Raw genomic sequence first — 13,856 nt, 5'->3', positions numbered from 1 at the left:
ACACTGTACCTTTCTTTGCCCCCCCCCCTCTTTCTTCATCACTCGGTGCCACACTGTGCCTCCCCCCCCTCTTCATCACACTGCACCTTTCTCTCTCCTCCCCTTCTTCATCACTCAGTGCTACACTGTGCATCCCCCCCCCTTTTAATCACCCTGTACCTTCCCCCCCCCCCCCCACCCCCACTTCTTCATCACTCTGTGCCTTTCTGCTTTTCTCCGTTCCTTAACTTACCTTTGTATTGGCTTCTTTCATCTCTTTTCTTTTCTGTTCTTCTTTCCTCTTTTGTCTTCTTGCTGTATCCTCTCTGTGCCGCTCCTCACTGAATGTTGGGGGTGATGTGATGACGTCACTCCCAAACAGAGCAGGGAAGATGGACGCCGGCGCCGCGATCATGTAAGCATTTGTTGCATTCTTTTTGTTTTGTTTTTTTAAGTACCCTGCCCCCCCACCAACAAAGGGGCGCAGCCACCCCCCACCACAATAAAAAGATAAAAACTATTTAGGTTCTTTTCCTCTGTGATTGGCTCCTGGGTTACCTCCATTATTTTGGATTCAGGTTCTGTAGCGTCTTCTGCCTGTCTGACATACCTGGCTGCCATTCTGTCCCAGTGGTTTGAGGTCTGTGATTGTACAGATCCTATAATTGTAGTGAGTTAATTAAAGTGGAAAGTTTCACTGCATATCTGTAACAATTTCCAACACTGGAAAACCAGACCTTACTTTATAAGAAATAGATTAGTCCCAATCTGGGTATGCAAGGTAATGAGGACAGGAACGCCATGCACACAGACACCGCATTAAGCTCCTCCTACACTCACTGAGAGGAGTTATGGTAAACAATTTAAAGTGTTACACTACCGTTAGTTGGTCCCAGACTTAATGCCATTTGTTGAGAGTGACTGGCATTACTGGCAGAAGAAGATGGCATGTGAGTGTCACATCATACGATCAGCTGGGTGTAGTGCAAGCCTTTTCATGAGCAGGGCAATGCCAGGGGAAATGCGGGGAAAGACACAGGCCGTTTTTAAATATAATTTAGAATGTTTTATGCATGTGCTCCAAATTAGGGAAATAACCCTTTATATAGAAAACCTGAACCCTAGGGATTCCAGATAATAGATCCCACACCTCAATTTATACACTACAGCCAACGTGGAGCCAAAGTATTCTTGTGTTTCAGAGGCTAGCAATATGGAAGTAGTTTATTTATTATGTTATGTAGAGTATTTTTATATAAGGCCTACAAGGTTCTATCATTTTATGTAAAACAATTAAGCTAACAATTTAGTTTTTGGTGCCTACGACGAAGAGTGCCTTTTCCACTGATCATATCATTCAGTACCCAACACTTGTGTGCCCTGCCGGTAAGCAGATGTTCTCATTGTCTGTTTTTGTCCTACTCTTACTTACAGGACTAGTAGTTGTGAATATAATTAAGATACTTGAATATATTCCAATGCTGGGTATGGCACTCTTATGTTCTGGTTTTGCTGGGTTCCTGGAGAATGGCATTCTGTAGCCCCAGGTGTGTAGACGCTCCTTCAGCTGGTTCTCCGTGCAGCCGCATCCCCTTTTCTTCCAGTATAGTCTTGCACTTGATGCATTCCACAACACCTGTTTTTTTGCACTGGTACACCTGGATGCCCGGGTTTCTCTTAGGGTTAGGGACAGGATAATTGAGCCCCAAGTCAAAGCATAATAAAACCCTCTTTCCAAACAAAGCTCTAAATGTCAGTAAAACAATCCTCAGTGAAACCCTAACCCCTGCTCTACAAACTTAATTTTAAAAAATATCTTAATTAACTATAAAATGTCAGGTGTGTACATAGGTAGAGAATTGGTTTTGGGTGATCATATAATATAGTGAGTATGGATGTAGAGATTTTATGAGTTTGGCTTATAAATATAAGTATAAAGAATGAGCTCACTCAGTTGCAATTTGATCAGTTGCAAAAGAGTCCCCTCTTAACCTAGCAAAAACTGTCAGTGACATAGTGATTTAGAAGCGTGGCCTAATGACGTTAGGGTCATGGTCTGGACCAGGCATGGCCAACCCGTGGTTCTCCAGTTGTTGTGAAGCTCCAAGCCCAAACATGCTTTGCAAGTAGATAAACAGCTGATAGCGCTGTCAGGGCATGATCGGACTTGTAGTTTCACAACCCCTGGAGAGCTACAGGTTGGTCAAGCCTGGTCTGGACAATGGCGGATATGACCCAGTAGCTAACAATTAACAACCGTATTAACAATTTTACCTATAGCATTGTTCTTATCTGTTCTATGACAAATTCCACAAAATACTTACAGTTCATGTATGGTTATTTAATACATGCATTTTTTTTTCTTAAGGTTTTTTTTTTGGGGGGGGGAGGGGTTTCTGCATCAATCATCTGCAGTTTGCTTCATTTTTTCTGAGGCAAAGGCATCAGGGGACTCCTTTGTCGACATTGCCTTCTGTCACAGCATTGCCAAACATACCCCTAAGGGTTTTTAAATTTATAATGAGGAATAATACCACCATAAAGAATACAAGGATGAGCGTTGATGCCGTGAGGTACACCAGGGTAACGTTGGTATGGGGCATTTTTGATGGCTTGCTCCTCACTTGCATTTTGGCATTCTTCATCTTGGCTTTTTTGGTATTGGCTATCTGGTTATTTGCATTTTCCTCATTAAAATTCTGCTTGATCGCAGTCTTTGGTGCCTCCGTTCCAGTGTCGTTAATATTCTGATAATCATCAATAGTGCCGATGTCATCAATTGCTTGATTCTCAAGGCCGTTGTCATCAGGTGTAGAATTAATAAGACCGGTGTCATCAAGTAGATTATTGTTTGGGCCAGTGTCATCACGTAAAGGACTGTTTTGGCCGGTGTCATGAAGTACATGATTCTCAAAGCCGGCGTTGTCATCGTCTGAAGAATTGTTCTGTCCATTGTCAAGTAGTGCAAAGTCCGATATCTCTTTCTTCTTTAAAGGCTCTCTGTAGAGCGGTGCTCCCTCCGCCGCGAGCATCAGTGCCAACAGGAGCACGATGCCGGGCATCGGATGTCCCTTAGAGCTCATACCTCTGCTCAGTCGGTAAACTCTTCAAGGACTGCCGGACCCCTAGACGTCTCCACGGTAAAGCTGAGCTGTGGAGACGTCACAGACTATTGTGCGGTAACATCTTTGTGAAGCCTGCGTGTGCGTAATCAGGGGCTCCCCCGCGGTGCCATCTAAAATTACAGGGACCCCAAATATTTTCGGAAATTGATCTGGGAGCATTTTTTTTGTAAACGGGGCATGCACTATTTTGTACCCTGCACTGCACCTTAATAAGATTTGATTGCTTCCCCCTTAGGCTGCGTGCTCAAATGCTGCAGCTCACCTAACTTTAATAAATGCAAACACGCAATGTACCGACAGCTATGCCACCTGCGCGGGAACTACAAGTCCCAGACAGAAGCCATTCGGAGTCTGCTGGCACTTGTAGTTCTGCCACAGGCGTGAGTGTCACAGGTTGCTGAAACGTGAATCAATTCTAAATCAACACTGCCTGTAATTGGATAGCGAGTAGAGAAACATATAGGATATATCTATCATACAGAATCCCCCATTTATTACAATTCAATCATAAGTATCAGAATCATAAGTATCAGAATCATTGGAGTTTTTGTGTTAAAGCAGTTCCTTCCCATCATGACTTTCAGCCTCACCCAGATTCCTGGCATATCAGTGACCAAGCACTGGGCATCACATTCACACTCAAAGGAAGTTGCTTAAAGAACTCAAGGTCTAATTAGGATTGTTACAATTAGTTCTGTACCAATGGCTGCTACATCAGTACATAGGAAAATAAATGACTAATGTTCTTTGTTACCGTGATTAACGCTTTTGCAGTGGCTGGATTTTTTGTGTATTTTTCAATAATAATATGCCCCCTGAGAGTAAATGATATGTTTATTAGAAAACATTGAGGAATTCCAAGGACATGTTAAAGGCTTTTACTAAACAGAGATGACATTGCGATCTAAAACAAATACTGTTGCTGCAGTAGCACTTCTGCCCTAAAGTTGGCGATATAGAGGCAAATCATTCTAGTGCATCGTTGTTTAACACTTGCAGTAACTTGAAAGCTAGTGTACTATCATCATAATCACCACCATTTATTTATATAGAGCCACTGATTCCTCAGCGCTGTACAGAGAACTCATTCACATCAGTCCCTGCCCCATTGGAGCTTACAGTCTAAATTCCCTAACACATACACAGAGAGAGAGAGACTAGGGTCAATTTTGATAGCAGCCAATTAACCTACTAGTATGTTTTTGGAGTGTGGGAGAAAACAGGAGCACCCGGAGGAAATCCACGCAAATACGGGGATGACATACAAACTCCACACAGATAAGGCCATGGAATTTAACTCATGACCGCAGAGCTGTGAGGCAGAAGTGCTAACCACTTAGCCACCATGCTGCCCAGTACTATAAATTAGAGATGCTCACTAACCCCCGTGAACAGGTTTTGGTTTTGGTTTTGGATCTGGATTAGCTGTGTTTTTTGGATTTGGCAAAACCGACCTCGTGTGTTTTGGTTTTGGATCTGTATTTTTTTGAGAAATATGCTAAAATCACATAATTTTGCTCTTTTTTTTGTTCCTACATTAATAACCTCAAAAACACTAATTTCAAGTCATTTGCAGTCAATTTTGACCACCTCACAGGTCACAATATTATTTTCATACACTTTCGGACAAATACTGCAGCGACCTGGCTGGATGCTAAGCGACAGAACAATGACAAACACACAGTAGTTCCTAGCACATCTAGGACACATTGGCACACAGCAGTGGCAGAAAAGAAAAGTGGTGCAAGATGGATCATAAAAAGGACATGCACACTTTAACAAACCAAGCACTTCAGTCACAAAAGTGCCACTCCGTGTGGCTGAAGTGCTTGGTTTGTTTGGGCCCCCACAAAACAAGGTAACAATGGGCTTAAGGCACCTAAGGTAACAGTGCTGTTAATGAACTCTACTGTGGTAAAATGTTTTTGTAATCATCCTCAGCCTCATCCTCACCCTCATCAGTGTGTACATCATCTTCACACATTAATTCATCACCGCTGGAATCCACCATTACAGAAGTCTCAGTATTTTTATGTAATTGGCGGGAAAGGCCTTCCTCGTGGAACTCGAAGTTCGTTTTTCTGAACGTCATCTTTTCCACATTTTGAGGAAGTAGCCTCCTACGCCGATCGCTGACAAGGTTCCTGGCTGTGCTGAAAACTCTTTCTGAGCACACACTGGAGGGTGGGCAGCTTAGGCAGTGCAAAGCGAGTTGGTACAACTGTCTCCAAATTCCCTTTTTTTCCTCCCAGTATGTAAAGGGACTGTCTGATGTTTCTATTTCTATGCTGTCGTGAAAATAATCCTCCACCATTCGGATGTTGATAATAGGAGCAGGTGGAGTTACGGCAGAGGTGTCACATTTTTTGGTCAATTATTTTAGACCAGACCAGATGTCAAAATTTGGTGCAAAAGTCATCTGCATCATCCCTGGATCTCTTGGGAAAGCTAAGTTTTTTCCTAGCAGCAGAGAGTGAGAATCTGAAGGAGGAGACGACGTCCTGGCACATAACACTTGAGCTGTCATCTTGTCATCCAGGAGCTCCTTGCATCCCTTCAGATCTGGGTCAGTTGGAAACAAAAAGAAAGACATAGCTCTTAAACCGAGGATCAAGCACTGTCACCAAAATGTAGTGATTTGATTTCAAGATTTTGATAACTCTTGGATCCTGGTGAAGCGAATAAAGTATTTGAACTACAAGTCTGACATACTTAGCGTAATTGCTTTGTTATATCTCCTCCTTCAGTTTCTGAAGTTGATTTTCCAAAAGTCTAATTAAGGGAATCACATAACTCAAGCTAGCAGTGTCTGAACTCACTTCACAGGTGACTACTTCGAATGGTTTCAGCACCTTGCACAACACGGAAAGTATTCTCCACTGTGCTTGAGTAAAATACATCCCCTCTCCTTGGGGAGTAATCTTGGATGGCTTTTCGCTGTTCCTCCATCCGCAGAAGAATATAAAGGGTGGAATTCCACCATTTCACCACCTCTTGCTTCAGTTGGTGGCAGGGCAAATTAAATTGCTCTTGCAGCTGCTGCAATCTGCTACACGCTGTTGCCGAATGCCAGAAATGTCCAGATATTTTACGAGCCCCAAACAGCATCTCCTGCACATCTCTGTAATTTTTTATAAAGCTCTGCACCACCACGTTTATTGTGTGAACAAAACAGGGAATGTGATGGATTTTACCCAGCTGTAATGCTCTCACAATATTGGTGGCGTTATCAGAAATGACGTATCCTGAGGAGAGTCCAAGTGGGATAAGCCATATTGCAATGACATCCCTTAGTTTTTGTAACAGATTGTCAGCTGTGTCTTTTAGTGAAGCCGGTGATACACAGAGTAGCCTGCCTCTGACAAATGTGACAAACTTGGGTACATGCTGCTGCGGTTTCTGCTGGTGTAGGTGAATCACCAACCCAGTGAGCTGTCACAGTCATATAATCTTTAGTTTGCCTAGTTCCGCTTCTCCACATAGCCATGGCGTCTGTGATCCACTTTGCGACTGGGTGACAACTTTCATACTTGCTTCCTCTTGCAAATAATTGTTTAACAGTCAATTGTTGTAAACTACTAGTAGTCTCCTTCTTGGTCTGCTTCTGGGATGAAGATTCACCCCCAGCAGCAGCATCAGCAGCAGCAGTAGGACTAACACTCAAGAATTCTTCTGAGGAATCCAAGATAGTAGAGGAGTCATCTACCCTTACCAACTTGGATGCAGGACTAACTCCGATCACTACAGAGGATATGGATGAGGACGGTGTTGTGGGTGTAGATTGCAGGCGTTGGGATGTAGGTGAGAGAAGGGACATAGCTAATGATGGACTGCTTGTTGTTATTTTTTAGCATCGGTTTTTAATTTTCCCAACAGCTTGCCATGAACTCACTTCAAATGGCGTAACATGGATGAAGTTCCTAGATGGTTAAGGTCCCTACCTCTACTGAGTGTGGCTTTACAAACGCTACAAATGGCTAGACAACTGTTGTCAGGATTTGGATAAAAATAATTCCACACATAAGAGGTGGATTTTTTGGTCTTATGTCCAGGCATGACAATGGCCTTCTTCTTTCACGTGCCAGAACTACTTCCACCGGTGCAGAACTTACACAAGCAACATCATCCTCATCAACATCCTCATTAGCGCCCTTGTCGCCTAGACAAATATCCCCCTCATCCTGTTGCAATTCCAAAGTGGCATCCTCAATTTGTGTATCACCGGCTACACTTCAGGCACACATCTGCAAAAATGCTGAAAGGGGCTTTCTTTATGGGTACACTATCAGAAGGGTCAGGATTTCACATAGCAGTCATGGATAGAATTTACTCAGGGATTTGTGTAATTTCTGAATCTGAACATACATTTCCCTCTAATGCCTTACTGTTTTCTTCCAGCTCGGCTTTGACATGTATTTTGACACCATTTTTGGAGTCCGAATGACAAGGTCTTGCTTGGTCACGAGTGACCTTAAAAGAAGATGCCTCAGTGAAAGTTGCAGAACTTGGACTCATAGAGAAAGGCGACTGCATATGTAGAATGGCATGTTGGCAATTTTATTTTTTTCTGCAGATAACTTTGCCTGGATTACAGGTCTTTATTTCTGGACCATGGTAAAAGGTGTTTTTTTTAAAAAAAAAATTGTTACCCTGACTTAAAAACACTGTGCACTTTTACATAGGCTTTACCAGATGACGTAGAGGGTTTACTATCATCATAACTGGTGCCAGCAGCTGCTTGGTGCTCCTGCTCTTCTGTGTACTGCTGTGAATCCATTTTGATAACACTGTACACTTTGACTGCAGATTCAGAAGACAAGCCTCCCAACCCTTGTATTTGTATTTCGGCAATGATAATTAGCAATGGAGCTCTTCTCTTTGTGTGTAACCTATATAACACAATAGAATGTGACTGCAGAATTACACCAAGCATGCCAGCCCTAGTATTTGTATTTCAGCAATGATAATTAGCAATGGAGCTCTCCTCTTTGTGTGTTACCTATATAACACAGTAGAATGTGACTGCAGAATTACACCAAGCCTGCCAGCCCTAGTATTTGTATTTCAGCAATGACAATTAGCAATGGAGCTCTCCTGAATGTCACTGTATACTTTGTTGAACACTGCTACCCCACCCATTTCTATTCTATCTATGTCACTGCCCAACTGCTCTACAGACTGTGCTACCCCTTCTGTGTCCCTGTGGAGGGCGGTACTTATAGAATTCAAACCTCCTGAGATCCAACGACGTAACAATGACGTTTTGCCTTGTTTTCAATTCCGAAAAAGCGCGAAGAGTACCGAGCCGGCTCGGATATTGATTTGGGCCCCCCCCCCTTCACACACACCACACACAGTGGCCCCTCACACACACATAATACACACAGTGGCTCCTCACACGCACACATAATACACACACACATAATACACACACACACAGTGGCCCCTCACACACATCATACACACACACAGTAGCCCCTCACATACACACACATACATATCATACACACACACAGTGGCCCCTCACACACACAATACACACACACATAATACACACACACACAGTGGCCCCTCACACACACAAAATACACACACACAGTGGCCCCTCACACACACATAATACACTCACACAGTGGCCCCTCACACACACACTCATAATACACACACACACACAGTGGCCCCTCACACACACACATCATACACACACAGTAGCCCCTCACACACACATCATACACACACACAGTGGCCCCTCACACACACATCATATACACACACACACAGTGGCCCCTCACAAACACATAATACACACACACACAGTGGCCCCTCACACACACATCATACACACACACAGTGGCCCCTCACACACACACATCATACACACACACACACAGTGGCCCCTCACACACACATCATACACACACACATAATAGACACACACACACACACACACACAGTGGCCCCTCACACACACATAATACACACACACACACACACAGTGGCCCCTCACACATACATAATACACACACACAGTGGCCCCTCAAACACACATAATACACACACACACACACACACAAAGTGGCCCCTCAAACACACATAATACACCCACACAGTGGCCCCTCAAACACACATAATACACCCACACAGTGGCCCCTCACATACACATCATACACACACAGTGGCCCCTCACACACACATAATACACACACACACAGTGGCCCCTCACATACACATAATAAAATATATATATATATATATATATATATATATATATACACACAAGCAATATATTACAACTAAAAACTTACCTTTTTGCATCCACGAGCTGTGCAGTCTTCATTCCCTTCACACATGGGACGGCACCTGTCATGTGGTGCACGTCCCATGTGACACAGAGTAGGCCACACAGAGGAGGGAGGGAGACCAGCCACCACACTAGCCCCTCCCCTCTCTCGCAGCACCCGACCCCCCCCCCCCCTCCCCCGACTCGTGGTTTGGGAGGGCCCAAACCAATACCTTGCCCAGGGTCCCATGAGGTCTAGATCCTGCTCTGGGTAAATGCCAATTAAAATGTGATAAGTGGTCAACTATTTTGCAATCAATTACAGTACTACCTTCCATTGATGAGCTTCCACATTATATCATAGACTTGATCTTTTTTAGGATCAATCTGTATCTACCGATGAAAATTATGCCCAAACATTATATCCTGTGATACATTTAGGCAGTGGGGCTAAGGAGGCAAATGGACTTCCCTCTCTTCCTACCTCACAACTAATTATTGCTGGCTGTGAGTTAATACATGAAGGGAACACGTCAGCATTGGCAGCAAATAAATCACAAACACCACTTTCCTCTTCATGTAATAATAATCACTGTTAGGCAGAGAAGCAGAGTGGTGTATCCCTGAGCCTTAACATGTCACTTGAAAATATGGAGGTTCCATAAATTGACAATACTACGAGTTTTGAATAACACTTGACTTGCTAAGATTCAAAATGAAATCAGCTTGCAATATCCAGCCAGGGCTAAAATAAGCTGTAGGGGTAGTGTTGCAGGGGGCATTAAAAAAAGCTGTTAAATTGTACTCTTACATAGAGACTACAGGTGCTATCTAAAACAAGACAGGTTCTCTTTAATAGGATATTCAAGACAGTGCTGTCAGTGTTTCACAATGTATATGTTATGGCCACTAGTGCAGCATAAACTCATAGAACAGGTAGAAGAGGACTTCACCTTTAGCAGCCGCCTTTCCCGTAGACACTGGTTACGCTCACAGGTACTCAGATGCCCCCAGGTCTTATGCTCAGAGTAGTATGAGTTTATGCTAACACGGCAGCGCACAGGTACAGGAGGTAGCACACAGTGTAGCGGCAGGCCAGAGATCAGCGGACTGGACAGAGTACCACAGAGTATGTGAGGTACAGGCAAAAGGGTCAAGGTCACAGGCACATGTTCAGGATCCAGGGACAGGGTCACTAGTAGAGGTTCAGAATCCGGGTACAGGCAATAGATCAGGGTCACTAGCACAGGTTCAGAATCCAGGAACAGGCAAAGGTCATACCCGGGTAATCAATCTCAGGTTTCAACACCAAACACAGGAACAGGAGCAGGCAGCAGTACTGGAACAAAACGCTATAACCGGCAGTGAAGCTCAGTTCTCACTGCCTTAAGTAGTACTCACAGCCAATCAGGGAAGAGCCCTGACAGTATCCCCAGGACTTGCTTAATTAATAAATGACACTACTGGCCAATGAGGAAGCAGAGTGCCCAGCTGCTTAATAATCAAAACAGCCATGAATGGCTGGCCCTACACAGACCTGCGTGCACGCACCCGGCTGTTTGACAGCTGGCCGGGCGCGGCGGCAGGAGAACTCCAGCGTCCCGGTCATTGCCCTGACACCGGAAGTGACATCCCGGTCGTCATAGCGACGTCCGGACGCTCGCAGGAGGAAGGTAAGAGTCGAAGCGGTGCCCGCGGCCGCTGCGTCTAACAGTATAGGATTCTACTCTAAATTATACAGATATTAGAAGTCATCGATGTCTGTGACCTTATAAAAGCACAAGACACTAGACAGAGAGCTTGGAGTGAGTTATTCCTTATTACACACAAGTTTTGAAAAAGTAATGACAAATTATACAGCTTTTACTGTACTTATTAAAATATTAAACCCACCTGCTTAATATTGTGTAGGTCCATCTTGTGCCCCCAAAACAGCTCTGACCCATCAAGGCATAGACTCCACAAGACCTCTAAAGATTTCCTGTGGTGTCCGACGCCAAGATGTTAGCAGCAGATCCTTTAAATCCTGTAGGTTTTTCCAGCACATCTCACAGATGCTCGATCAGAATGAGATCTGGAGAAATTGGAGGCCAAGTCAACACCTTGAAATCTTTGTCATGTTCCTCAAACCATTCCTGCAAATTTTTTGCAGTGAGGCAGGGCGCATTATCCTGTTGAAAGAGGCCACTGCCATAAAGGAATACCGTTGCCATGAAGAGGTGTACTTGGTCTGCAACAATGTTTAGGTAGGTGGTACATGTCAAATTGACATCCACATGAATGCCAGAACGCAGTTTCCCACCAGAACATTGCCCAGAGCATCACACTGCCTCCTCCAGCTTGCCTTCATTCCATAATGCATCCTGGTGCCATCTCTTCCCCAGAAAAATGACGCACGCACATCCAGTTGTTCACTTTATTTAAAAGAAAACTTGATTCATCAGATCAGGCCACCTTCTTCTATTGCTACATGGTCCAGTTCTGGCGCTCACATGCCCATTTGTAGGCACTTTTGGCAGTGGACAGGGGTCAGCATGGGAACTCTGACTGGTCTGTGGCTACACAGTACCATATGATGCACTGTGTGTTCTGAAACCTTTCTATCAAATAATTAATTTTTCAGCAATTTGTGCTACTGTAGCTCTTTAGTGGGATTGGACTAGGTGGGCTAACCTTCGCTCCCCACGCACATCACTGAGGCTTGGTTGTCCTTCCTTGGACTATTTTTGTTAGGTACTAACCACCTCATACCAATAACACCTCACGCAGTAACACCTCACAAAACCTGCAGTTTTGGAGACGCTCTGATCAAGTCGTCTAGCCATCACAATTTGGCCCTTTTTAAAGTTGCTCAGATTCTTATGATTACCCATTTTTTGTACTTCTAACACATCAACTTCAAGCACCGACTGTTGACTTGCTGCCTAAAATATTCCACAGCTTGACAGGTGCCATTGTAATGAGATGAATAATGATAATCAATGTTATTCACTTAACTTGTTAGTGGTTTTAATGATGTCGGTGCATACAGGGCTGCCAAGAGGGGGGAGGCGGGTACTATTTACCTGGGCCCGGGAATGCCAGGGGGCCCGGGAATGCCAGGGGGCCCGGGCCCTCACTGCCGAAAGAGGGGGGGGGGGGGGGGGTTCCGTTAACTTTTTTTGGGGGGGGGGGGGGTTGGGTGGTGGACGCCGGCACCGCGATCATGTGAGTATACAAATACTCGAATGACCGTGGCGCCGGTTTCTTCCCTCCTCCATTTGCACTGAATGTTGAGCGTGACACCCGACATTCAGTGAGGAGCGCCGCACAGAAGAAAGAAGACAGAAGAGAACAGAGAACAGAAGACAGAAGACAATAAAAGAAAAATGAAAGAAGGCAATACAAAGCTAAGTAAAGGAATGGAGGAAAGGCACAGTTTGGTGATGAAGAAGAGGGAGGAGGGCGAAAGGCACAGCGTGATGAGAGGGGAGGGGAGGGGAGGAGAGGGGGAGAGAAAGGCACAGTTTAGTGATGAAGAAGGGAAAGAGAGAAAAAGGCACAGTTTGGCGATGAAGAAGAGGGGGGAGCATGGCACAGTGTGGTGATGAAGAAGAGGGGGGTAGCAGCGGTGGTAATCGCTTCCGCGGCTACGAAAAATCCGACAGCGAGAAGACCTGCAAGAAAACAACGATTTAATCAAAAAACTACATGAATATTTACAGACTTGCCTTCAAAACGACTCTGCAGATATCCGATGGAGCCAGAAAGATGACAGGAACTCCTTCCGACTGGCCAGCTCTTCGGCAGCACTGTGTGAAGTCAGTGCGACCTGAATGAATTAAAATTTATAACGGCAATGTCGGGACCACTCAGGTTAACTGTTAACCTGCGTGCTCCCGACATTGCTGGTGGGATTTAAAACAGCAATTTTATTGAAGGCAAAACCCGGCGTGTTGGTTTGAAAAATATATATTTCATGTACATGTACCATTATGTGTTCCAGCATTCCCCCAAAGGGATTCATGGTTGCTATATAAAGTGAGGTTCATTCTGCATTCACTACATGGCTGAACACAGACTAGATATTTTATGGATGATTTTTTAAACCTGTGACATCACATCGTCCCCATACAACTCCATCAAACAGGTAGGAGAAACAACTTCATCATTCTCCATTTGTTCTTCCTCATAGCCCTTTCATACCCAGAACAATGTACACGATGCCATGCTTAAAAGCAGGATTGTTCACACGGGTGTATTTCTGCCAGGGGTGGTTCCATTACATTTCACATGTGCTGCACACAATTTAAACATTCAATATTGCTATCCCTGTGCCATGATTTTGGACACACAAGTGTATGGAAAGCTTAACACAGACCTTAACTTCACGTTTTGTTTCCCAAAGATCGATCTGATTAGAGTATTGAAGTTCCTTCTGTTTCTGATCCATATGCAGAACAGATCACACAAGGAAGAAATAAACCCATGTG

This window comes from Mixophyes fleayi, chromosome 2 (assembly GCF_038048845.1).
Source record: "Mixophyes fleayi isolate aMixFle1 chromosome 2, aMixFle1.hap1, whole genome shotgun sequence".
NCBI classification, from domain to species: domain Eukaryota; kingdom Metazoa; phylum Chordata; class Amphibia; order Anura; family Limnodynastidae; genus Mixophyes; species Mixophyes fleayi.
This window is presented reverse-complemented; position numbering follows the sequence as displayed.